The sequence below is a fragment of the Castor canadensis genome, chromosome 11 (assembly GCF_047511655.1).
Source record: "Castor canadensis chromosome 11, mCasCan1.hap1v2, whole genome shotgun sequence".
Taxonomy (NCBI): Eukaryota; Metazoa; Chordata; class Mammalia; order Rodentia; family Castoridae; genus Castor; species Castor canadensis.
Window position 1 is genome coordinate 128223106 of NC_133396.1, and position 26508 is coordinate 128249613.

A 26508-nucleotide genomic window follows, 5' to 3' on the forward strand; every position below is an offset into this window, starting at 1 on the left:
AACCCACTGCAGGGGCAAGGAGATGGAGGGCAATGGAAATAGGTAAGCGATACAAAAAGGAAAGAAGTCAGCCACCAAGAAGGCCACCAGGCAGTGTTGGCAGGAGCACAGCCTGGTAACCTTCCAAACAAATAATCAGCAACACACTTAAACCTCATTCTCATCTCCCTGAGATTTACCTCTCTAAGACTCCACAGAAAACATGCCTTGAAGACAAGGTCTGGGGGCTCCCGGTCTGAGCTGATGTCAAGGAGAAACAAGGTGGCCAGCCCCACAGGAGGGACCTGGATGCACTGGCCCTGTGCAAAGCAGCTGCTCAGCTCTGCTGTTTCCCCCATAGCCTCCTCCCGTACCCTGGTTCCGAGTGGGACACCATCCATGCTTTGGGTAGACCTAATCGCTACCATCTCCCCCAAACCAAGCTCACTCACCCCAATTTAGAAGCCCTTGCTCACATAGCATTTGTTCTTCCAGCGAACTAAGTGTTCCGTTCTTTTTCTCCGCAAAGGCCGCATTTCCTCTCCTATTATCTACCCCATCGGTGGCCGCAAAGCAAGCTTTCTTCTTTCTTTCTGTTATTTTCCTGGTCCCCTTTATTTATGGGTGTTGTGTTTCTCTTGGCTGTGGCTCCTCTTCAAAAGGGCAGAGAAGCAAGCAGAGGAGAGCAATATCATAGCCTCTCATGGAGACTTCATCTAAAATGCTCAACAATCCCCAAAACACTCCATTTGCCAGGGGACTTCCATTTCCCATTACCAACATGCTTTAGAAACTGAGGCAGGTCCACCTTAACCAAGACTTGGCAAAGGGATGTGATCAGGTGTGACAAGGAGAGATCTTGACTTTTGGAAACCATGACACTGATAAGATTTAAACTGACATTCGAATCATTTCTTGAGTGTTGGGCATTAACCAATTAGACAAGACTCTTGGGACAACCAGATGAGTTGGCGATGCCAGCCACAAATTACTAGCAGTCACACTGATGTGCCTGGCTAATGACCCCTTCATCATAGTTAACTTTCTGAATATTTGCCAAGTATTAAATACTGTTTGATAACTTTTACTTATATTAATTCATTTAATCTCCACAATTGTCTCATCTGAGGCAGGTTTGAACTCAGAGCTTCATGCTGGCTAGGCAGGCGCTCTACCACTTGAGCTAAGCCTCCAGTCCTTTTTACTTTAGTTACTTTGAGGATAGGGTCTAGCATTTTTGAAGCACAGTGCCCCTATTTATGCTTCCCTTGCAGCTGGCACAACAGGTGCAATCCATCGTGCTCACCTATTGGCTGAGATGGGGTCTCACTAACTTTTTGCCTCGGCTGGCCTTAAACCACAATCTTCCTCATCTCTGCCTCTCAAGTAGTTGGGATTACAGGCATGACCAGCACAGGCAGTATTACTATCTCCATTTTACAGATGGAGAAACTGAGGTGATTTAAATCCAGGCAGCCTAGCATCAGAACTTATCTCTCAACCAGACAGCAGCAACTGACTACACAGGGTTTCAGTTCTATTAATTCTTTCATCAGCCCTGTGAAAGTTACTATTAATTATCTCTGCTCTACTGATGAGGACACAGACTTAAGGAGGCCAGGCCATCACTCAAGGTCATAGGCAGGAAGTGACAACCAAGAAACTAAACCCAGAGACTAGCTGCTGAGGCCCTTCTTTTAAACACTGGATTATAGTGGCTTCTCTCTCATGATCAGAGGTCCCAAGGGTCACAGAAAGTCATCTGGAGCCTGAGTCACCTGCCCACTGCCCCCACCTCTGCTTGGCCAGTGCTGGGCCTAGGACAGGCATCAAGAGAACTGGGCACTTGGTTCTGGCTCAGTGGAAGGGAAGTCACAGGCCAGTCTGGGCAGGAAAGAGCCTAGTTTTAAAGGCCACAGTGTCACTTATTCCTACAGGTCATACCAGGAGACCAGGTAAACGCAGGTGGGGAGCTCAACATGGTCTATCCACACCACTTGCAGGAACAAGGGGCTCAAAGCCAGGAGGGTCCTAGCCACAGTACCTCTCCCTCAAATGAAGGGCAGCACTCCAGAGGACACGGCCTGCCCCTCCCTGACTTCCCTTACACTTATCACTTCCCCTTTGTCTTCTGGCCACTCCTCTGTTCCTCTCCCTTAGCTTCAAGTTCACACCTACACGCTCAGTTGCATGGGGCAGAGCTGAGAGCTTGCAACCCATGTGCCTAAATGAGTACAGTCACTCTGAGCTTCTTAATGGTTGATTTTTTTCTGACTATAAAGGAGTGTGTGCCCACTTGGAAAATATGCAAAACTTAAGAGTAACATAGAAGACAGAGAAATAAAAAAGTCACCCATCTTCCATCAGTGTGAAGGTGGCCACTGATTATCTGTCTTAGTTCCATCAATTTTTTTTCTAAGCATAGTTTTCATTGCCATCATTAGACTCCTAAGTAAGTTTTCATCCTATTTCCTTCCAACACTTAAATGTATGTCAGGGTGCGTTTTCATGTTACTACAAATTAGACATTATTAAAAAATCTTTGAGCTGGGCTTGGTGGTGAACACCTGTAATCCCAAATCCCAGGACTCAGGAGGCTGAAGAAGCAGGATTGAGAATTCAAGGCCAACCTAGGCTACACAGCAAGATCCTGTCACAAAAAAAAAAAAAAAAAACAAGGGCTGGGGAGTGTAGCTCAGTGGCTCAGTGGCAGAGCACTTCCTAGCATGCACAAGGTCCTGGGTTCAGTCCCCAGCGCTACAAAACAAACTAACAAAAAACTCTGAAAGCCATTTTCAATGACTGCATATTTTCTACCATAATTTACCTCATGCCCTATGGCTGAAATGATTCAAGTCTCTAAATATCACATTATTGACACATCCTCCATCCCCCCAAGGTCATTCACCCTCTGCTGATCTTAGCCATTCTGCTGCCATGATAGGTGGGAAAGCAGGGACCCTGATAGTCACTTCATTTGCCTCCTCCTGATGGTCTAGGGCCAAGCCAGCAAAGGGGATTCAGCAAAGGGGAGGATGGAGAGCAAGACTGAGGACTGAAGCCATAACCAGGGCCAGGAAGCTTGGCCCCAAGGCATGACTGCTTCCAGAACAGGGAAGCATGTTTGTTTTGAAGGCCTTGAATTTCTCTTAAAAAAACCCTATTAAACATGGAATTACCATATGACCCAGCAATCTGGATATGGACCTCAAAGAAATGAAACAGGGTCTTGAAGAGGTAGTTGTACATCCATGCTCACTGCAACATTATTCGTGAGAGCCAAAAGAAACAACCCAAACGTCCATCAACAGCTGAATGCATCAGTAAAATGTGGTCCATACATACAGTGATTCTCAGCCTTCACAAGGAAGGACAGGTGGGCAAATGTTATACATGGATGAACCATGCATGAAAACATGCTAAGTGAAGTAAGTCAGACACTGAGGACAACTATCATATGATCCCCTTACATGACGCACTTGGAAAGAGAACAGGCTCCCAGGAGCTGGGAGGAGGAAAGAATGGAGAGTTTCAGTTTGGGTTAACAAGTAAATTGCATAGAAAGATGGTAATGATGGTTGCATAACAAGGTGGGAGCACCTAATGCCCTTGAACTGTTCCTTTTAAATGCTATGTATATTTTGACAGATTTTTTTAAAATGAAAAACAAGAAACTGTTAATAATATGCACTTTATGGTACCTTTAATTTGCATATAGGCTGAGGCAAAGAGTGTAAACACAGCCCCACAGACTGGTGACTACCCTCGAATAGGGCGAGGAGGGCAGCAGGGCTGGGGACCAGCTGTCTTGGGAGAACCCCTGCTCACAAGGCCGTAATTAACGTCACTAATTGAAATGTCTAGAAGCGGCCAGAGCCAGACAGTGCCAGACCTGCCCCGCCAGCTAGGTCTTCCCTCGCTGCCTCTAGGAACAATTAAAGGCTCCCACCTGCAACCCAGAGACAAGGTATATTTAGGATTCCTCAGTAGGAAGTCATGGGACCTGGGGGGCAGGGAGCTGGAAACAGAGGAAGAGAGTTAGCCTTCCCTTAAGTCAATCCTTGGCTCTCCTGGAAATCCCTTCCTCTCAAAGTGGCAACTGTACCACACCCCACACTTGCTGCACACCCCAGACTGTGGAATAAGGTTTGCTCTGGGTGCCTTCCCTGCCTGCAGACGACACAAGGACAATATCCAGGCTGCAGCTCTACACCAGCAGGCCTGTGATAGTCGAGGGGGCCGATGGGGAGAGGAGGAGGACTGGGCAACCTTCCCAGTTTGCAGGGAATAATCCACTTGAGGTCACAGACACTGGCTTCTGTGGGAAGCATTTTTTTCCTCCTCAATGAATGACAGAGTGACCCCCAACGTCCCACTAGTCCTAAAGTTCATTTGATGTTTGCATTTTCTGATTTTCCATTTGGTACTTTACAGGTGAAAAAATCATCTTCGTTCCCAGTTGACCAAGAACACATCACAGGGTTTCCTATGTCCACAGAGCGGCCTGCACTTCATGCATAGATTAAGAGTGCTGACCCTGCTGATGGCAGCCCACCCCAAGGGACCCTAGGGACTTCCTGCAGAGACTGAAAAAGCCACCAGCGTCTTTGTTCATCTCTGTCTGATGAAAAGAGAGGGATGAGTGACCCCTCTGGGGTCTTTCCCTTCCCAGCCCCCACCCTGCCTCCATCAGGTCACTGAAGCTCCCAGAGTAGCTTCCCTTCTCTCCCCCACCACCTTCCCCCCCACCCACCCCCCCACCCCCCGCAGCCTGCAGACCTGACCCAGGGGAAGGGGGTCAATGATGGGGTCACTGGAGGTTCCCAGCTCTGTGCTTAGGAAGAATTTAACTCTCTCTCTCCCAGTTCATGACTATCTACCCTAAGAAACTGGCCTGTGTGGAGGGGAAAAATAATTGTGGAAGGTCTAGAAGGACCTGGTGAGCATTTTCAGTGTGGTGGCAGCAGTAGAAGGCCTGAGTGTGAGTCCCAGGCCTGTCATAAGCTCCAGGTGTGATCTTGGGCAAGTCTCTGAAGATCCTCATCTTTCCTGTCCGTAAAATCGGAGCCAAAATATATCCTGAGAGATCAGTGGGGACCCTGGCACAGTTATTTTCTCTTTGAAGTCCTGTACACGTTTAAGGAATTTGAAAGTGTTCCTGTCACTAAGGAGCCTGGGACACACCACCCAGCCTCCCAGGCCACAGTTTTTCCATCTACACAGGGAGGAAATTATTTCTTCTTCTCCCAGCGATAAAATTATAGGTGACAGGGATCCAGGTCTTTGATGCTGAGGAAATAAAAGTGTTATTAAACCCCTGACTCCTGCCTTCAGGGTGTAGCCTGGGGCAAGCTACCTGTGGAAGAAGCCCCTCAGCCACCAGATATCTACTGAGTGATCACAAGCTAAGTGCTAAGGACAATCTTCAGGCAAAACCCACTTAACAGACGAGGAAACTGAGCCAGGGGTGGAGATAGAATCCAGCTTCAGGTCTGCCTGACTCCAAGTTCAAAACCACAGCGCCATTATCTCTGAGAGGAAGCTACTTTCCATAGGCACTCTGAGTCTCAGTGAACTCTCTTCTCCTGTAGGGCTTGGAGTCAGCAGGCAAGGCCTCTCCCTGCCTCCTGGTCACCTGTCTCAGAGGGAGAGGCAGCTCCATACATCCTTGTTGCCTTTACTTCCTGCTAGCCTCTTGCAGACAGTGTCCAGCCTCTGGGGTCCAAAGGTTAGTTTAAAGGCTGTTTACTATGATTTATTAAAATTCATAGTCCAGCAATGAACTTTTATGCCTGAGGAGGTTTCCTGCCTCCAGGTAAACAACTCTGTGAATTGCAGGGACTTTATACAAATCGGTTCTATTTGGTGTAAACTGTCCCCCTCAGTTTAGAATGAACAGAAGAAAAGGTAGTGCAGTGTGCTCAGAGACAGGCTATCATTTCTGTCACACCTGGCAAGGCCCTGCCTGACAATGCCCTGCCTGCAGCTGGTACATAAGTTTCTTCCCTTTTCTCGGCTGTTCCTTGGGGCCAGCAGGGCAGGGTCCACACCCCAGGCCAGCTCTACAAGGTCCCCCTCCCCTGTTCCAAGCTTGCTGGATGCTTGAGACTACAGCTCTCACCCTGGTTTCTTTGTGTCATTCCAATAACACCACAGCAACTAGTTACTGCAGCAAACCCCAGGATGAGTTCCATTCCCCACATGTCGGACACCGTCCTAGACACTTCCTGTAAGCACGCAGGTACTCTTACCAGTGACATTTGACAGAGAGGAAACTGAATCAGAGAAGCTAAGTAACAGGGCATCTGCTTGTTCCAACCAAAGCAAGAATATAGCAGGAGGACAAGGGAGGGTCTCAGATGACAATGTCTGTCCCCACCCACTACATCGTGGAAAGGTTACGTCTCCTTTTCCAGGTCCTACCTAAGCCATGCTCAGGACCCCAGGGTGACTGCCCCTGACCCTCCCACACATATCCCAGCAGGGCCCAGGAGAGTGGGACCATCCCCACCCAAGACCAGCCTCCATGACCAACCACTTCCAGTGACCCTGGCCTAAGCTCTATAATACACACCCCGCTTCACTGAACCATTTTACCCTCAGGAGGCAGATATTCTTTCCCACTTTGAGGAGATAAAACTAGGTTTTAAGATTGTTCTAGATTTGCCAGAAATCACACAACTCAAACCCAGGTCAGACTTGGCCTCATGCCCAGCCTCCCCACCCAAGGCCACTGCAACCCAAAAGGGGTCTTGTTCCCACCCCACATCGTTTCACCCCCAGGGGCACCAGGGTTTCACAGAGGACAGGATCTGGTCCCTCTCCCCAGTCCTTACATATAAGTAAGGCTTGGGGAAGCTTAGAGGGATTTTATTTACCAAACCACTGCCTTTTTTTTAAAAGGACATCTAGAACTCAGACCTTGAACAATCCATTTGCCCATACACCAGGAAATGCAGAGGCCTGACTCCCAGGGAAGGTGGCCACATTCACTCTTTGAGCCCAGCAGGACCAAAGCAGTGGACAGTGTGGGTTAGGAAAGGCAGGGAAAAGCAATGTCTCCCAGGGCTGCCAGTCTCAGCCCCATGCTAGCCCTGGCAGGAAAGGCAAAGTCTTCTCAGTTACCAGGACGCTCAGAGTCACTTGAAGGCAGCAAAAACGACTTTGAGTGGAAAGAAAAAGAACTGGGTGCTGTTGGAATTTTTCACAGGACAATGAGCAACGCTTTGGCCTGAATGAATGAGCCACCCATTCTGAAAGTTCTCTGAAATATCCGCTGGTTCTCCATTGTCAACATAGTCCTGGCTTTGTGGCCTGTGTCCAAGGTTCCTGTTGAGTTGGGTGGGCTCCACCTAACTGCAGTCTCAGCTAACTCGGTCCCTTCCGGTCCAGCAGAAGTCCCTCCTAGGCGGCCAGGCTGGGAGCTCAGTTCGCATTGTTCTTCATAGCCCCTGGCCCAAAGGTGTCCTAAAATGCTCACTTCAGCAGAAGACAAGTGGGTGCTAAAGGAGCCGGTCCCTGATCAATACACCCTTACTGGAGCAAACCTGAGTTCATTCCTTTGGGAGGCCCCTGGCAAGAGCCTTGAGCTAGCCAAGGAGTGGGTGTCAACCCAGAGGGCAGGGAACCATCCTCAGGGTGAAGTGGCCATCGGCTTTGTGTGGGGACAGTAAGATAATCCACAGCTGGAAACCGGCCCAAGTTCTCACTGCCTAACACCCCCTCTCCCCATCACACAAGGCACACTGCCCTTCACAGTCCCAGCAGCTCCTCATTTGACAGTGAACCTACCCTTTGACACAAATCCACTATCACCAAGCTTGAGATGTGTCAGGCTGCAAGAATCCATCATTAGATGGTTCACTCTATCCAAAGCAGCCTGCGCTCCGTCCAGAGGCCCAGCCATGAGGCAGAGGCCTGCAGGTCAGGCACAACCATCCCTGATCCTGAGAGGGTCCTTCCACCAGAGTTCCCTGCTGTTGGCACCATGGCCTTCTGAGGAATGTCAACCCCTTGAAGAGAGACTTATGTAGGTACTTGTAGTCAAAGCCAAACAGTTGGGGGGCGGGGTGGGGGGAAGAAAGAAAAAATGAGGCCAACTTACATGAGGGATGGATGGAGGTAGAGAACTTGCCTCCAGGAGTGGGGACCAGTGATGTGCCCTGGGAAGCATGCAGACCGGATCAAAGAAAGAGGCACACCAGGTCCTGCCTTCTCCATTCTCTTCCGGGACCCCCACATGACAACCTGCGCACACACAGCCAAGGCACCCACAGAGCTCTATCTTCCGCCCAATCTCACAGCCACTAAGCGAAATTCCACCAGCTCAGCACATTTGCAAAAAGGGGTTATTTTGCTCGTGCACCATTCTCTCCACAGGATGGCCATCTTGCCTGCTCCTCCTCTTCCGGGGCTCTCTCACATACCTGCTCTCCTTTTCCTTAATAGGAGTCTTCTCTGAGGGCTCAAGAAACTCTGTGGTTCTGTTCAGTGTCACTACCCAGATCCTGCTTCACAGACAGAATGTTGAAGCCCAGGAACTGGCGGGAGAGGAGCCACCTACCCTCTTGGCCCCATGGGTTCCCATGGGGGTGCTGCCCCTCCAGAAGGCTCCTCCCTCCACAGCCTAAACTCAATCTGGCTCCACGTTAAAACTATCCCCTACCCAGGCCAAAACACTATCGTCAATCACACGACTGTTGATCCGTTCCTCCTTCCCGTCCAACCTCTTGCCATGACCCCCAAGGGTCGTCCCCCAACACTGAAGAACAGAATGTGCTTGGCTGGAGACCCGGATGCAATAAATTGCTAATAACAGGCTCAATCTGCAAAACAAAGTAACAGACCTCTCCCATTCTGCTCCTCTTTCCTTCAATACTAGCTCCTGCAAGGATGGCCAAGGAGAGAAAGCAAGGCCTCCTCGGGTCAATTCCTCCCACCCTCAAGACCTTCCCAGCCTCCCTTCATGGGTACAAGCCAGGAAGCAAGGAACCTGTGTGGTGTTGTCACTGTCTTCGACTGCTCCTTCTATTTCTGATTCTTCTTGTTTCTGCTGAGTCCAAACAAGTAAAGATGCTCTGACCCCAATACAGGTGAAGAGACAGCTGCTGGACTGAGGGGGGATGTTGAGCCTGTGGTGTTCCTGCTACGGAGTGTCACAGGCTGTTCCTGTCCTGTATGCTAACCCAAGGGAGGTAGGATAGATGATACAGACAACCGCAAGCTGACTTTCTGTTCCCAGTCATCTGCCCTCTGTAAGTGGTCATGCGGGATGGTCATGGTGGGGAAGGGGTTGATGGATGGCACAGTCAAGAAGCAGCCATCTTGGAAAGAACAGAAAAAGACCTATCTGAATATGCCTGGGGATAAATTATAAAATTGTGCTCAGTGTATTGGTTATATGCAAATTGCATGTAAATAGGGACAAAGGCCCCTAGAAAATGCCAAGTGTCCCCACTGCTCTTCTCTCTTCTCTTACTTATGCAGTTTTTCCAGGGTATCTACAAAGCTGTCTTACCTCCTGGCCAGGTGAAACCAGAGTGGTGTCCCCAGCCCTACCTCACAGCATTGCCCTTGGCCTTATTCAGGTCATCTTGTGGCCACCTGAGAAGCATGACAGTAGAAGAGGAAGGGAAAACAGGGTTGTGTCCACACCTGACACAGCCAGGCAAACATCCTTCCAGATCTGTTCTGGGGCTGGGCTCCCTGCAGCTGTCAGGAGACACAACAGGCCGCAGATGGTTGTGGATGCTCCTAGCTCCTCCTACCACCAATCTTTCAAAACTAATGGCAAGATGCCAGGGCAGGAGGCCAGGGGACTCTACCGCAAGATGTCAGAGTACGTTGTCAGTTATCTGCACAGGGGGTCAGACGGCACCACATGGTCCAGCCTCACCCCTGTAGATCCATAGCCAGCAGGACTCCAGACATCCCACCTTCTAGGCATGTCCACCTCTCTGAATGAGGGGACTGGATGCTCTCTGCCTCAGTTTCCTAGCTCAGAAGGATTTGTAAGGCTGCCTGAGATAAGATTCAGGGACACACAGTGGGGAACATGCACAGCACAGATGCAGGGACCCAAAGACTGTAGAGTGATTGTCGTGGTTCTCACTCAGTTATTCCACACAGCCCAGCGTTCTCCTTCTATCTCAGGAGAAGTCAGAATAGTCCTCCCCAGGTTGCAGAGGGGGAATTGAGACCCAAGATGCTGAGCGATGGACCTGAGAGCACCCACACCACGGACAGTCCAGGGCCTGGAGCTCCTGGGGCTCCTGGGGCACCCATAGACCCAGTAGCTCCTTTAAGTACCAGAGCAGCCATCAGGAGACGATGCCAGAGGGCTCAGAGGGGCTCCTCTCCAGAAGGACAGTGCTCTCTGCCTCAGCAGCTGAAGGAGGGCCCTGCAAGCCCACCACAGGGTGAGGCTCCCTCTGCTCATTCCAGCAGGACTGGCGGAGGCCATTGGAAGGCAAGCAGGCCCTCTACAAAGCCCAGGATCCTAAGTTTACCAGCCTGACTCATCAACCTAGTCCACAGGCAGCCTAGCCATCACTTCTGGAAAACCACAGAAGGAAGAACTCAGTCTCCTTGCAACAGACAAAGAGACTAGTTGGGGCCCAGACAGGTCACATGGACAGCAATCCTCATGCCACTCACAGGCACCTGCCATGAATTTTTCTCTACAAATATCCTGGCGTGGGGGAAGATACCACTGCCCCACTTTGTAAATAAAATAAGGAAAATACAGCTCAAAAATATTAGGTAAATAGCCTGGTACAGAGCTTCAAAATCTAGAAGCTTCAAATCTAGAACTTTCTGACTCTAACATACTATGGTATTTTCACTAAACTATCCTGTCTCTCTATAAGTTGAAGAATGTTCCAGAGTGAATGAGGCTGAATTTATTCACTAAGTAGGGGATGGAGGAGAAGGGAGAAAGGTACTGAGGACCTAAGCCAGCAGCCAACCTGGAGGAGCTGACATCAGGCTGGCAATGAGTCCAAACTCACTCACATGTGGGGCCACCCCTCCAGCTGTCACCCTCATAATACTGCATTCCTGTCTAGAATATAGGCCCTTCCTACATTCCTCAGCAGCAAACTCTTACACCTCACTCAAAACCCACTTCAAATGTCCCCCTTCCTTCATAAACTTTTCTCTAACCATCCCAGAAGGGTCCTTACTCATCTGAGGCATCCTACAGACAGAACTTGAGCATCACAAGTCTCTAATACTTCATTAGATTGCAATTATCTGTTTCTTTGTCTACCTCTCAGTTTTAGAGATTTGAGTCCCTAGTACTCTCTCCAGAACAGGGACAGCAATGGGCATCTTTTATATAGCCCTTACTACATGCCAGGTATTATTTTATATCTGTCCATAGATTCAACCATCATAACAGCTCCATAAGCATGAGGCAGGTACTATGTTATCACCCCCACTATACAGATGAGCAGAGCAGAGAGGTTAAGTAAATTACCCAGAAATACACAGGCAGTCTGGCTGCAGAGGCTACCTGTCTGTGCTGGTACTGCAATCTTACCCATCGCCTCCCCAGTTCTTAGTGCAGTGCCTGGCACATGGAGGTGCCCAGTAAAGATTTGTTTTATAAATAAGGTCACCTCCAGCCCCAAGACCCCCAGATCTGCCTTTGTCTCACCCCTGCTTCCATCACTCCTGACCTTCGGTACCGCGCCTTCTCCTACTCCAGAGCTCTAGGGGCTCTTCCCGCCTCCTCTCCATTTCCACCTTTGATGCCTTAGCAGGGATAGGTGATCTTGCCATCTTCCCAGTGGGGAGACCAATGAAGGCCTGGAGGTGGGCAGGAAGTGTGAAGATTTGTGCACAGGCAGGTCTCCTCTGGTACACACCAACCCCACCTGGACCAGTTTTTACCTCTGCAAGAACAAACATACCCAGGCAGGGGTTCTGCAAGACAGCAACCCCAGCCCCCAAACCTGGCCACTGGACCCTGGGCAGGGCCTGTGGAGGGTGGAGGGGGACTGCCCCCTGGGGGGACCACAGAGGCAGGGACAAGAGGCTCTTTGTATCTGTACAGCTCCTGAGACACCTGTTCTCCCCTCCTGCCTGCTTGCCCATGGCCGCCCTCCTGGCCTCCCTCCCCAGCCTGACTGCGGCCTTGTTTATCCTGCCACTCTGGCAGCCAGGCTGCCTGCACCCAGCGTGGGGCTCCGCAGCCCCTGCCAGCACCTGCTCAGTCCTGGCAGCCCCAGAGGCTGCGGCCAAATACAATCACCCTGCTGTTGACACAGTTGTTGGGTTTTAGGAGGGTAGGGAGGGATGGGAGGAGAGAAGCAGGGCAGGCATTTCCCACCAGCCTGGTTAATTTGCAGTTGCCCCCAGCAATCCTCACCCCTGTCTGGAAGAGTCTGGGGTTCCTGTCCCCTGGCAGCTTGGGTCACACACCACACCGTACTCAAGCTTCCCGCCCCAAAGTTTCCCCTGTGCATTACAGTGTACAGCAGAACCCAGGCCCTGTGCTGGCCCACAGCTGCTAGCTGGGTGAGTCCCTTGGGTGTCTTTAATTGCCCACCACTCACTCTGAAGTCATGATGTACCCAGACCTTTAGTGAGGGATGGGATCATGTGACCCATCTCCCCAGCTGGGGCCCCTGGGAGATGCGGCAGGGGTCTGCCCTACTGGTTTCTCCTCCATCCAACTTGGTCTGACTGCCCAAATTGGATTGTGCCCCCTAGATGCGCCCCAAGTACCCTGCACTCCTGTCTCTCACTCTCCTGTATTATATTCTGCTCATCTTTAGCTTCCTCAAAGCTGGGTAAGGTCTGGGCTGCTCAAGCAGGATAGCAAACACAGATGCCCAGATGCTCCCCACATATCTATTGAGTGGACAGACGAATGGAGCAGGTCCCCATAGCCCAAGCACCATTCTTCCTCCACCCTGAGTTTCCCTTTTACAATCATCTTGGGATTAATAAGACCTCCTGGCTGATTAAAAGGCTAATGTGCTTCTGGAATTACCCACTATTTTGCCCAGCCCATGCACCAAGTTTACATCAGGCTAGCCAGTTAGACCAAAGGGCAGGGACCCCTGAAGGTCAAGGGATAGGCAAGTTCTAGTACCTGGAGAGAAAGGAAGGCATAGATACAAAGGGACAGCAGGAGGGCCAGGGAGTGTTGCTATTGGGTGAGGCAGGACCCTTTCCTCTTCCCATTAGCCCCCTTTCAGGTCTGGCCAGCCCATCTGAGAGCTCCTAGACCAATCAGCCTTGACTTGAATCAGAAGCCACACCTGCGGCCAATTAGCCCGATCCTCTCAAAACTGCCAGACACAAGCCCTCCTCTCCTCACTTGTGATCAGTCGATGGCCAGAAAAGGGGAACACAAGTAACCAAAATCACTCTCCATTGAAGAGTTTGGACCTGAGGCCAGGCAGATCTGGTAGAAGAAAAGAGAGACTTACAAAGCCCTCCCGTACATACCTCTACCCAAGGCAAAATTTAACAAGGCCCCCTGTTCTCTGACCCTGTTTTTCTGTGCGGGGGCAGGTATACGGTCAAAGACCCCTGTTAGTAGAGACTGACCCCCTCACCTCAAGGAAGAGAGAGGCCTCCCCCTCCCGCAGCACCAGCTAGGAAACTCCACTTGGTCCTACCATTGCTCTTTCCCTATCCACTCCAGTCCCCCATGGTGGCCACACTGCGCCCCACCCCCAGTGTCATCATCTACTTCTGGGTGAGAGGTGGAGGCAAAGGTTCCATGATGGTGGAAACTGAGTCGGGGGGTGGGAGTAAGGAGGGTGACTGCCCCCCATAGATGGAAATGAAACCCCAATCTGCTTGGACCACCAGGAGCTCTGGGGTCCTGAAGCTTATAGTGGGTAGCCCCCCCCTCTACTGCCCTCAGATCGGCCACTTTTCCCTTTCCTTCCTAAGGTTGCTCTAACATCCTTGTGGTCTCTCAGAGGCCCTGCCTGGTTCCCTGGGGGCCGGAGGAGGCTGACCATGTGCACACACCCTCTGCAGGGGCCCCTCACTCTGCTTTCCACACTCCCAATTTACGGTCTACCCTTGTCTCACTTGCAGAGAGCCCTTGTTCCTCCGTCCCCCCTCCACCTGCCCTACCCCTCAAAGCACAAGCTCACGACCCAGAGATGCTTGATTGACTCCAGACTCTGAAACAGGACTGGAGGTGAGGAGGATTCTGGGCAGGCAGGGCAGCTGGCAAACCCTCCTGTCCTCGGTGAAGTCTGGCCCTCCCTCTTTATTTAGCCTCTCAGGTGGCAGGGCTGAAGCTAGAGGCCTTAGGAGTCCCTGATTACCCTTCCAGCCAGGACCCACAGGGCCTCCTGGGGCCTCCATGAAGCTTCTAGGTCTCCTCTGGCACTACCACAGTCCCAAAGCCGAAGACCCTCTTCTGCCATCCTAGTAGAGGTCAAGTCCTAACCCCCTTGGTCTTCAATGGAAAACAGATTCCTTTTCGTTTCCCTGTCCTTTTTCCTCTGATAACAAAAGTAATGCACACCAATGTATTGGGAATGGTGGAAATAGGAAAATAAATAAGCCACAATTTTTAAAAAGTTAGCAAAGAACCTTGGCCACCAGGGACCTCTGCAGCCACTGGAGCTGGTAATGTGGCTGTGGTGCCGTGCCCCTGGTTATTTCTTCCAATGGCCACACCAGGTCCAAAGGCACCTGCTTGTGCCCCAGGCTAGTGTAGGGGTGTGGGGTGTGTGTGGGGGTCTTCTTAACCCTTGGTGGGGTTGGGGGCAGGGCCCACTAGAACCAGGTCTCACCCGTTCCAGTTCCACAGGCTGCACATTCCTTTCTGCATCAACCAGGAGGCGGGGACTGGGGGAGGGAGGTAAGGAGGGGGGCAGGGGGGCAGGGAAGCACAGTGTGGGGGGCGGGAGTCTGGCCTTCTCTGGGCAGATCCCCCAGGGAGCTACAGCCTGGCGGGGATTACAGACCAAAAAACCAGGGAAGGGCGCCAGGAGAGCTGATGTCCAGAGGTGGCCCTTGCCCTCTCTCCCTCAAGCCAAAACACTGAAACTCTACCTCGGACACATCTCCAGAAGACGCAGGGGGACAACGTGGAGGGTAACACTAATACCCCACCCCCACCCCTGCCCCAATCCCAAGGACAGTTTAAGAGGCTTCCTGCCAAGGCCATTTAAATGCTAAGGCCACTGCTAGGGAAGCTTGGAGTGGGGGAGGAGTCTGAATGCAGCTCCTATCAAGAGAACTGAATTTCAGATTTTGTGGCTACCCAGAGACCAAAAGGGTCTGAGCTAGGGAATGCTATTTAGGGGGGCGGGGAAAAAGGTAGCAACTGGGGATACTGACCACTTCTTCCTCTTCTCTACCATCCCATCCAAATCCCTGTGCTAAAACACCCCAGGCTGGAATCCTCAACATCCGGGGCAAACCTCAGCTTTTCTCCCAGCTTGTCCCTTTGCACACTCTTGGTGCTCGGAGATGACAGGCCACATACAGCACATTGTGGGCCCTGGTGATAGGCAGGAGGAGGCAAAGAAACATACCCTTCTTCCCCTTGCAGCCTCTCCATTGGGTCACTGTCCCTGGCCCACCTCTGAGATGTGCAGTCCTCCCTGATTGCACTGCAGTCTGCCCTTTCTAGGAGTGAGGAGAAGACCTCACAAAGAGGCAGGGCATAAAAGCTGAGATGCTCTTCCTGAAGGAGGAGGGCCTTCTGTCCATCCTGGGAGGTGGCTGTGAGGCTCTAATCTGGGGATGAGGCAAAAGGACAGAGACCTTTCTCTCTAGACTGAAAAGGCCTCAGCATTGAGGCCTTGGAGCAGGGGTGATCTCACTGTCTCCTTTGGCTAGGTCCATGGCAAATAACAGGTACTCTTAGTTAGGAGGAATGATCTTATCACCACTATGCAGAAAAGAAAAGCACAGCACTGGCAGTCTGGCTCAGACTGAGTTCAAACCCCACTGCCACCAAAAAAACAAAACAAAAACCATAGAAACATGGTAAACCCAGATCAGAGATGCAGAAGGTGAAGGTGGCCTTACTGCACTGGCCCAGCTGGTAACAGATCTCCTAACCAAGTCTTCCCAAACGATTAAGGAAGGGACAGCCAACAAAGGGAATCCCCAGGCAAGGAACAACATCCAGACAGTGCCTTCTTGACTTGGTTTTGGTTCCCAGTCTGGTGACAGGCATTGTGACAGCCACCCTGGCTGACATATCCGGGCTCCAGGAAGGGGACTAGCAAAGGGCGAGGAGCACAACGAGTTCAGGCAGGAGCAAGCCCTCTTAAGCAAACACTGAGCATAAAAATAGCTCCCATTCAAAGCATGATTTGCTGTGTGCTGGGTTGGCCCTCCCAGCAGAGTCCTTTCCAAACACTCAGTTTCACCCTGAAAGTGCTGGGAGAGGAAGCGCAGAGTACAGCCACATCTGAGTCCAGTTCTTCTGGTGCTGTCAGCTTCCTGGAGACTTACCCAGGGAGCAGCCCAATAAGGGCCATCTCAAACCACCCCCAAAAGAAGAGAAAACCTTAGTACATGTGAGGGCAGCCCCTCAAGGGCAAGAACACCCAGATTCCCCTGGAGGGATAGGACTGGCTCAGGCCAACGCCTTCTGGCAGCAGCATACCTCAGAGCCCTCACCACCCAGAGCCAGGCTGCAGACCTGAGCTCTCTGAAGAAGGTAGGTGTTCTGGCTGCTATTGCTCCACTTCACAAACCTGAGACTGGAAAGAGTTCACCTTACTGATTCAGACACTCCTGATCATAGGTCTGAGGTGGGTGACAAGCCCTCTGTTGGCACACTATCAAGAAGATCTGTGAATTCTACCCCCAAAACAGTCTCCTACTGGCCTACCCTAGTCCAAGTCACTCTCTTTTCTTAATTCTCAGCCTACCTGGCCCCTGCAATTCCATTTGTGCTCCCCACCCACTACACCACACCTTCAAGCTGGTATCTACTTAGCTAGCAACTGAAGCTGTCTCTCTTTTTACTTTTTATTTTTTTATTTTATTTTTTGCAGATCTGAGGATTGAACTCAGGGCTTTACTCTTGCTTGGCAGGCATGTTACCACTTGAATCACAACATTTTTTTTTTAATTAATAAAAGTAATACATAGCCATCGTGGAAGACTGGAAAACCCAACGGAAGATTTTTTTAAAGTAAAGAAAAGTCATCCATATGTCCAGTATCCTGGGTGAACCTGTGTAAACACTTTGCTGCATCCTCTTGTTTTCTATGTATGTGTACGTGACAGTCACGTGTATTCATATAACTATCTTTACAAAATTGATGCTTGTACTACATACTTTTTATGATCTGCTTTTTTCATTTCTTTTTATAAACATTTTCCAGGTTATAAGCTGCTCTTTGTTAAGGTTTTTAAGGTTTAACTTGGTCCATACACATAGCACTAAATTCAGAAAGGACAAAAGAGCCTATGGAGAAAACACAATCTTTCCCTCCCCTGGGCCAACTATGATTACCATTTCTTGTACTATCAAATAATCTTTTTTTTTTTTTTTCCCTAAATAACCTTTTAAAACCACCAATCAGACTATGTCATTCCTCTACTCTCCATTGGCTTCCCATGGACCTGACAATATAATCCAAGCTCCTAACCAATCCTACCAGGCATCTCTTTCCTCCAGCCAAAGAGCTGTTTGCTCTATTTGGCCTGGGGGTTTCCATTCACTGGTCCCTCAGCCTAGAATCCTCTTCTTCCCTAGGTGTCTGTGTACAGCTGGCTCCTTCTGTCTTCAGGCTTAGACTAAGCTCTCCTCTCCCCAGGCGGCCTCCACTTTCCCACATCCACTGTCTATGTACTTCTTTCCCATCATATGTTAGGATCTGGTGTTGTCTAGTTCCCTCTTCCCCCCATTAGAAAGAAGCCTCACTGAAGGCAGGCAAGCTACCTATCATGTTCTCCCCTGTCATCCCACTGTCTAGCACAAATTTCTGTTAAATTTAACAATTTTCTGTTAAAGGACTGAAGTTAAATCCTCGAAGCTGGTTCTCAGTGCTGAAAATTGCCCACTTGTGGGATCTCCCCGCACCAAGCATCAACACTATGGCCATCCTCCTGCCTGGAGGGTGTTAGAGGGTCAGAAAAGAGTCAGTGGTCCAAGGCAGGGGGCTGGACAGCAGCCATCTGCTCTTCTTCCCCATGGCTCCGCTCACCTTTTACTCAGGCTATGCAGATATGCAGAAGCAGACAATTGTGCCTAACACAAAGTCCTGCAAAGTCCTCCAACTGCTAGTGGGAAGTTGAAGGTGACACTTCTGCCCCTCACTTATTTAAGTCCCATATACAGTATACTCTGGCATTGAGCTAGTCCAGTTTCCCAAGTGAGTCCCAGCAGCAGGAAACATAGACACCTCCCCCAGGGAGCAGAGCTCCTATAGGGCAGCCCATCCCATCCCCCTGAGCCCCAGACACCTGGGCTCCTCTCTCTGGAAATTCACCCAGCCCCAGAGACACAAGTGCACATCCAATCCTGAGCAGGCAGCCCAGGCCCAAGGATGCCCAGGGGATGCCCTTTTGGAGACACTTCCTTCCTGGGGCCCAATTTCCACAGAGTGAACACTGCATGGGGCCAAGATTAATTCTGAAGAATAGGGAAAAGAAGGGATGAAATGCCTTGGAAGAAAAATCGTGAAGGAACAAAGGAGAGATGTGAGGAGAAGAAAAAAGACTCAAGAAGATGGATCTAGATGGGGGAGGAAGAATAAGTTTGATCTGAGAAGTCAGAATCAAGAGAAGGTGGAAAAGAGTGGGAGGCGTCCTCCTCCCCAGCACTGAACAATTGTCAAAATTGATTAAGTGGGTTCAATCCTAAAGGGCTCTTTGGGGCCCTACACAAAGTCATTATTATCATTATGATAATAATGGGACAGGTTGTACTATAGCTCAGTGGTAGAGGGCACTTGTCTAGCATGTACTGGGCCCTGGGTTCCACCCCAGCCCTGTAAATAATAATAACAATGGTAGGAAGAGCTAACTTTCTTTTGGTGGTGGTGGGAATGGAACACAGGACTTCTTGCATGCTAGGCAAACTTTACCACTAAGCTACACCTGGCCTCTAGCAGTTAACGTTTACCCAGCACTTACTATGTGCCAGGCACTGTCCCAGCTTCACCTTATTAACCTTTTCATCCTCAAGATCACCCCCATGATGTGGGTACTGTTACTATTACCTATTTTACAGATGAGGAAACTGAGGCATGAGGTTGGGTTAAACTGTCCAAGGTCACAACACCAGTGGCAGCATCGGGAATCTAACTCCAGCTCCCTGACTCTTAACCATAGGCTATATTTGGCCCTCAGTGGTCCAAGTAGGCGGTCCCAACCGCCAACCGTGCTGGAGTTCATGCCTTCCAAGCCAGCATCCTTCAAACCATCATTCTATACTAGGTTCAAAGATGGGTTCCTAATTCTGCCCCATTTCCACAGAAGAAAGTCCAGAAAACGTAAGGAACCCTCGCTGTCTCCCTGGATGGAGAACTAGGACCCAAACGTACTGAATCCCAGCACCTAGCGAGGCACTTCCTAAGGAAATAGGGTCTGTGGAAACCCCGCCCAGAACAGCAGCAGCATCTTCTCTGGCTGTCTTTGGCCAAAACCCTTCACCAGCCCCAGCGCCAAGGCGCCCTGCCCGGAAATTCCCACAGAGCTAAAGCAAAACTTCCCAGGAAAACTCCTCGGCTTCCTCCAAGCCCCTGTCACGGAGGCGGCTGCCAAGAGCGCCAGCGGAGTCCTTGCAGCTGCTGTAGGCCCTCCAGGGCGGGCGCCGCAGCTTCAGCGCTCGGGGTCCTCCCGGAAAGGTCCAGGGCTGAAGTTCAAAATTTACTTCCCGCCCAGGCCGACCCGCCCGGGACTCTCGGGAAACCCTCACTCTCCTCCTACCCCAGTCCTTGTTAAGTAATGGGGCACCTCTAGCCGAACATCCAAGCCTGCAGCAAGGGGACCCAGAGCAGCCCCGATCGGCGCGCGCGCGCGCGCGCACACACACACACACACACACACACGTGTGCTATCTGTGTGTGTGTGTGTGTGTGTGTGTGTTGTGTGTGTGTGTGTGTGTGTGTGTGTGTGTTTACGTGCGGAACGCGCGGGGTGGGAAAACAATGGCGAGCCGCTGGGGACTGAGCGACCACCCCCCTCCGCACCTCCCTAGTCTTAGGCGCATTTTGCTTCTGCAGTGAAATTGGGGTGAAAAGGTTCCCCTCTGACATCCCAGGGTGGGAGGTGGGGGGGTGGTAAGAAGCAGGCTGCGGTGGGGGTGGGGGAACAGGAGCAGCGCGAACAGAAAACAAACAGGAGGCGGCGCCCGGCTAGTCCGTGGGGAACCAACCTGGAACGGTGGGAAGGGGAGGGCCACCAGACCCCCCGGCACCCCACACACCCAGGGCGGGGGGGCTCTGCGTCCCGTCGCCGGGACCGGATCCCTGCGTGGAGCGCACACAGGTCGCCTAGGCTTCCCGCTGGGAAATCCTTAAACTGGGCGCATGGTCAGGCTGGTGAAAGACCCAGCGCCCGGCCGGTGGGTAAGAAGCGAGCGTGGGGGGAAAGGAGACACCCGAAGCTCGGCTAGAAAGGCGCGCACACATGCACCCCATCATCGCAGCCACCCACGGCCAACCCTGTCCTAAAGGACCCGGGTCAGCCCCACGCCACTGGCCGGCGTTGCTAGGGGTCGGTGAGGGTCGGTTCCTCCTTGCGAAACTTTGCATCAGATGGAAAGTCGGATTGAAGAGAGCCGGCTGGTCCCCAGAAACGTGGGGGCGCGAGTGTCAAACTTCGCAGGGTTGGGGACAGGGGCGCCGAGGGCGCACTTACTACTCAGCCAGGCGCTGGGCTCGGGGCTCGCGGCTCCGCGCTCCTGCTCCTCCTCCGTGCGGTCCTGCGGCCGGCAGCCCGGGCTTCCCGCTCACATACCCGGGCGACGCGGCCGGCCGGCCGCGCTGGGGCGGCGGGGCTGGGAGGGGGCACGCCCCCCGCCGTCGGCCGGGAGGCGCTCCGGCCCCGCGGCCACCCGGGGTCCGCGCCCCGCGAGGGGCCGCCGTCCCGGGCGATGAGCTGGGTTCCGGTCGGGCGGCGCCCTCCGCCGAGCCAGGCCGCTCTGCACTCTGCCCTCTGCCCTGGGCTTGCGGCCGTCTCCCTGCCTTCCGCGGTCCTGCTCCCGGACTCGCCCGCCCGCCTGGCCGGCTCGGCGGCCCCGCGCCTCGGATCGGTCTGGAGTTAGGGCCTCCGAGGCCGAACGCTACGCCCCGGGCCTCCGACCCCGGCTGGACGCTCCTGGGCCCGGGTTCCAGGACCCGCGCGCACACAGTTCAGTTCCAAGCCCGGGACTGGAGCCGGGCGCTCGCTGCTCGCTGCTGCGAGGCGACTCAACAGCCTCCGAGGAGAAAGAGGGAGGGAGACCGGGAGTGGGCAGGGGGAGGAGGAGGGAGAGAGGGTGGGGAGATGTAGGAGGGAGGGACAGAGAGTTTCCTCCTCCTCCCAGCAGCCGGGTCCATCCAGGCATCAACAGCTGGAAACCTGGGCTGGAAAGGGGCGAGCTAAGGTTCCCGGGCTGCGGGGGCGGGCGGAGATGGAGTGACGGAGTGGAGAAAATAGAAGAAAAGAAGGCGGATTCTGCCCACTCCTTCTGCCCAGGTATGGGGATCGCTACAAAGAATGTTCACTCCTTTGAGCCAGAACTAAGAAGTTCTCTGTCCAGCGTTAGCCTCCCTTCTCTTCCTAGCAGAGAGTCTGGATTGGGTGCTTATTATTATTTTTTTAAATCCCATTTGAGAACCTCCCCAAATAACCCGATCCGACCTGCAGCTAGACAGCTTCCTAATGTCTCTGACCACTCCCTAGTCCTGTCCTTTGCAATCTCCCAAACAAGTCTTTTATTTCCTCCTGCCATTTTGGGGGTGGGGTTGGGGAGGGTGAAGAATGGATTCCTTTCTCTCAACATATTTATTAAATGTCTACAGTGTGCCTGGCCCGACCAGGTGCTAGGGACACCAGGATGAATGAGACAGTGGCTGCCCTTCCTGGATTCCCATTTTGTGAAGGAACAGATGAGCTCCAATTCCAGTGAATGGAAGAATCCAAGCACAGGTGACCAGGACCTTCCTAGGCACTAGGCTGGAATCAGTCTTCTTGGAGACGTGCCATCTATTCTGGATGAAGGAATGGCAATTGTAGAACTAAAACTCACCCATGCCCACAGTGTGGGTGGCCGTTGTGTCAGCAGGTGATGGTCAGCCAGGCTCATAAAGCCTTCTAAAGACTGCGGATTTCATCATTCCCCACCACCTTCCTTGCCTGGCTGACTCCTGTTTCATCTTTTGGGTCTCAGCCTGGATCTCAACTCTTTCAGGAGCCTTCCTTGATGGCCGAATCTGGGCCAGGTATCACACCTATGGGCTCTGGAACCCCTGCAATTGTAGATAATATGGTAACCATTCACTTGTCTGTCTCCCCCACCCAATTGTAAGCACCCCTGGGCAGAGATAGTCTCTGGTTTACTGCTAGATCCCTTGTGCCTTGCCAGGGCTTGGCAAAGAGCAGACCTGTAATAAATTCTTGTTGATCAGTTGGCTGATTAAAGAAAATGGGGATTCTAAGTTAGGCCAGCTGGAGATAGTAAGGGAGGCCAGTGACCAGTGTCACTGCAGGCCTGAGCTAAGCTGGAGGTCTGGAATGGGAAGGAGGTAAGAGAAACCAACATTAACTCTTGAGGGTCTGGATTTTGGATGATTGAATGAAGCCTTTTCAGAAGAGTTACCCAAGTTCCTTTCCTCCTCCCACACAACATACCTATGTTTTCTACACATCTGGTTGTTTTCCTTTGGCCTCTGATCAGCTTCAGTGGGGTAACTCCATTGTGGATCTCTCCCTCTACCTGTCCTCAACCACAGCAGATAAAGGTGTAGGAAGAACAGAGAGGTGGGAGGTGGACTCCCCTCTTTCTATTTTTCCCCAATCCACTTCAGAGATATCAGCCCTCCCCAATCACTGTCATCAAATTAAGATACTGAGTGTCTGCCTACTATGTCTTATACTCAGTACTGTCTTCTTATACAGTATCTATTTGCCCTTTACCTCAATTTACCCATTGTAGAGGTGAGGAAAAAATGAAGCTCAAATCATAGCAACTGGAAGAAGAACCTGGCTGAAGATTCTAGATCTTTGTATACTACCATACCAGTTGCCAAGACACCCATTTAGCCCAGTCCTTGAAACTCACTTGATGCCTTCATACTCTCCTGCATTTCCTCTGGCCTCACAGGTTGCTCTTTCTCAGCTTCCTTGTTTATGTTGCTGTCTCCATCCTTGTCTACAGGTGAGTATTTCCTGAGGACCCTCTCCTGCACCGAATTTTCCTCCTATCTTAACCTTCTCTCTTGAAGTGAAATGCTATTTCCATATCATGTGCTGATGATTCTTTCAATTTCTTACTTAAATCTGCAAGACTAATCACCGTGTTTAAGACTCATGGATCCAACCAGACACTTGGTGTTTCTACTGAAGGACCTGACAGACATCCTAAAGTTCACATGTTTAAAATTGCACCTTTCACCACCAGCAGCCCCGAACCCATTTATCCCCTCTACCATCTTCTTTCCCATCTCAATAAGTTTTGCCTATTCAGTAGCTCAAGGCAAAAACCTAGCTGTCATCCTTGATTCCACCTTTCCCATCTAATCAATTTAGTGAGTGGCATTGCAAAAACCTAGTCTGTCCACTTCACTGTCTTCGCCCTTCCCACCATGTCTCTCACAGACTCTCACAGCCTCACTGCTTCTGAGAGCTCAGCCCACCACAACCATACCACTTAACTAAGGGACTTTCCTCCCCATTACTTTAATACTTGTTCCAGAAAGTTCTTGCCCAGGAAGATAACACTGGAAACCAGTAAATTACTTCGTTATTTGCTTAAAGAACTTTTCTGAAAATCAATTTATCTGAATAATAGATTGCTCAAACAGCCGCCTTCTATGGACAATAGTTTGCTTAAACTGGGTGAACCACTAAATTATCAAACAATTGTTTATTTTTCAAGACTCACCCTTTGCTGTGTCTTCCAATCCTAAATAGTTATATCACAAGTTATAATCCCAATCAGATCCCTATGTGGAAAGGTCTGCCTTAAGCCAGATGTCAAACACTTGGAAAGTATTTTTCCAAACCCTGCTTTTCCTTTTTGTCCTCTGGTCTTAACAAAAATGTTCCTGATTTCATCTAATCTTCTTTAAATCAACCTCTGCTCCCACCCCACCTTTCTTTCTCAGCCACCTCACCTTTCTTTCTCAGCCACCTCTTTACTTCCCTTGTAACTCTTACTACAACTGGTATTTATGTTATCTGCTTTCTATCTGTTTGTTTTTGTACTTTTTCTGGGATTTTTACTGTTAACTCTGTGAGGGAGGAAACTTGGTTGCCCAGTTCTCTATTTAATTTCCAGAGCCCATAGTAGATGCTCAAAAAATAGTTGCTAAAGGAATGACATCTGAAAGGAACCATCCTTCCAGGAGCATCTCTTCAACTCCTTCTTTGTGCAGTAGAGGAGACTGAGGCACAGAGAGGAGGAATGGCTCCAGGGAGTATGGTTTCCAGTGTGTTGTACATATGGCCATGAAGCTGACTCCTGAGATGCTGATGGGGCAGAGGTGCCCAGATGGGATGGGTTCCTGATGTTCCCTTTAACTTCCAGGGTTAGAGATGAGGTGTTGCAAGCAAATGTCCTGTGAGAGGTCATAAAATGATTCGCTTCAGAGGATGGTGAAAATTACTTTCCTAAGGGCCAGGAGAGAAAGCTTCAGACAGAAAGTGAGCCTAGGAGTGGGGAGACTGGGAAAGGAGAGGAGCACTGAACTCCCAGGCTCTGCCTCCTGTCTACCTGGTTTGCCCCTTCAATCCCAGTACCTGCAGGCCCTCAAAGATCATGCTCTCTCTGAGGCTTGGTTATATTCCATCAGGATAGGGCCCAGCCTAGCGGGGCTTGTCTGGTACCAGCCCTGTATCCTGCTGGCTGAGTAAATGCTTTTCTACATACAGATAAGCCAGAGATGTGAGTCACAGATGCTCAACACCCTGAGGCAGGCACCATGGCTTATCCCACAAGAGCCGCATTGCCTTCAGGCTGACCTTAGGTAGCTTCTCCCCTGTTCTACTCAGGTCCTTCCAGAGAGTCACACTCAGGTAGAGAGCTAATCAAGAAGCTGGGAGATTGCTCAGTGGTAGAGGACTTGTCTAGCATGTACAAGGCCACGGGTTCAGTTCCCTGCACTGAGACAAAGAAGGAGGAGGAGGAAACAGATAGATTCAGAGAATATTTCATTTGTTAATCAGAATCTGAGAATGTAAAATCTGAAAAGAACCATCCTTCCAGTAGCATCTGTTCAACTCCTTCTTTGTGCAGTAGAGGAGACTGAGGCACAGAAAGGAGGGATCTCCAGCCCAAGGCTGACACTCTACACACATGGTCTCCTAGCTCCTTAAGTTGCCAACAGCTCTGTGAAGATGAGGACAGTTCCGTTGTAAAGATGGGGACAGTTATGTTGTACAGATGAGGGAAATGACAGAGAAGTGAAGGAAATTTTCAGAGACCATATAGTGAAGGGGCAAAGGCTGACATTTAACCCAGGTTTTCTGGTTTCAATCCATGCTTCCTGCAGTATCCCATGCTCCATGTGGAGTTTTAAAGTCCTTATGAAACTGAGGGAAAACCTGAATAAATCCACTAGCTTCACTTGCTTTTAGTCACTTTTATCACCAATTTTAGAGGTCATTTAGCTCAGCACAACACCCCATTTGGTTCACTATAGATAAGGGCTGCTGCACAGCTCAGATGGTAACAGTTGCTTACATTGTTTTTCAAGAACCTGGCGACAATTTTTGTCTAACTCCAACCTGTTGAAACCTCTGACCCTTCACTTAGGCCTGCACAGGTGTCTGATGGGTGGCCTTTTGACCCAGAAGGCTGAAAACACTAACCTCAGAGCACACTACGGCTGCCATTTTCTGGACATGCAACCTGTTAAGAGCCATGAGTTTAGACTAAGCATGCAGACTACTGACTACTTACTTCCCCTCCAATCATTTTTTCCCATGCCTCAGACCACCCCGCTTCTTTATCCCATAAGTGACCCTAAACCCTATTCTTGGGGAGGCGGATTTGAGATGTTGGGGGCTCCCACCTCATTTTTGGCTGCCTCATGGATAAACTCTTTTGCAAAACTTAGCACTTCAGTGATTGGCACAGTGTGTGGTAGGCAAAATGAAGCCTCTTTGGGTAACACTTATGATCTGAACCATATAAACTAGGACTTGACTGTTACTCAATACCCTATAGTCTACTCCCTACCAAAGAGCTCTCTGCCTCCTAAGCAAAAAGTCCAGTCTGCCTCCTGTTTCCTAACTGGAGGTCTTCCTCCAATAGAGGACCTAGTCCATACCACCTGCCTGACACAGTTTTACACACACATAGGGAGACCCCACTCAGTGCATGGGCTATGGACTCTGCTAATGCTGGAGAGTTGTATCCTACACATG

The 26508-nt window shown here is 50.8% G+C and overlaps 1 protein-coding gene across 3 annotated transcripts in view; it reads right to left on the reverse strand.

The window, feature by feature from the left end:
- Sox13 (SRY-box transcription factor 13) overlaps positions 1–20941 on the reverse strand; it is a 47482-nt gene extending 26541 nt beyond the window's left edge. For all 3 annotated transcript variants that reach the window (XM_074048576.1, XM_074048575.1, XM_074048577.1), the window contains exon 1: positions 20797–20941. The gene's annotated coding sequence lies outside the window, so the exon portion shown is untranslated. The remainder of the gene's footprint in view (positions 1–20796) is intronic.
- Between the last annotated feature and the right edge of the window lie 5567 nt (positions 20942–26508).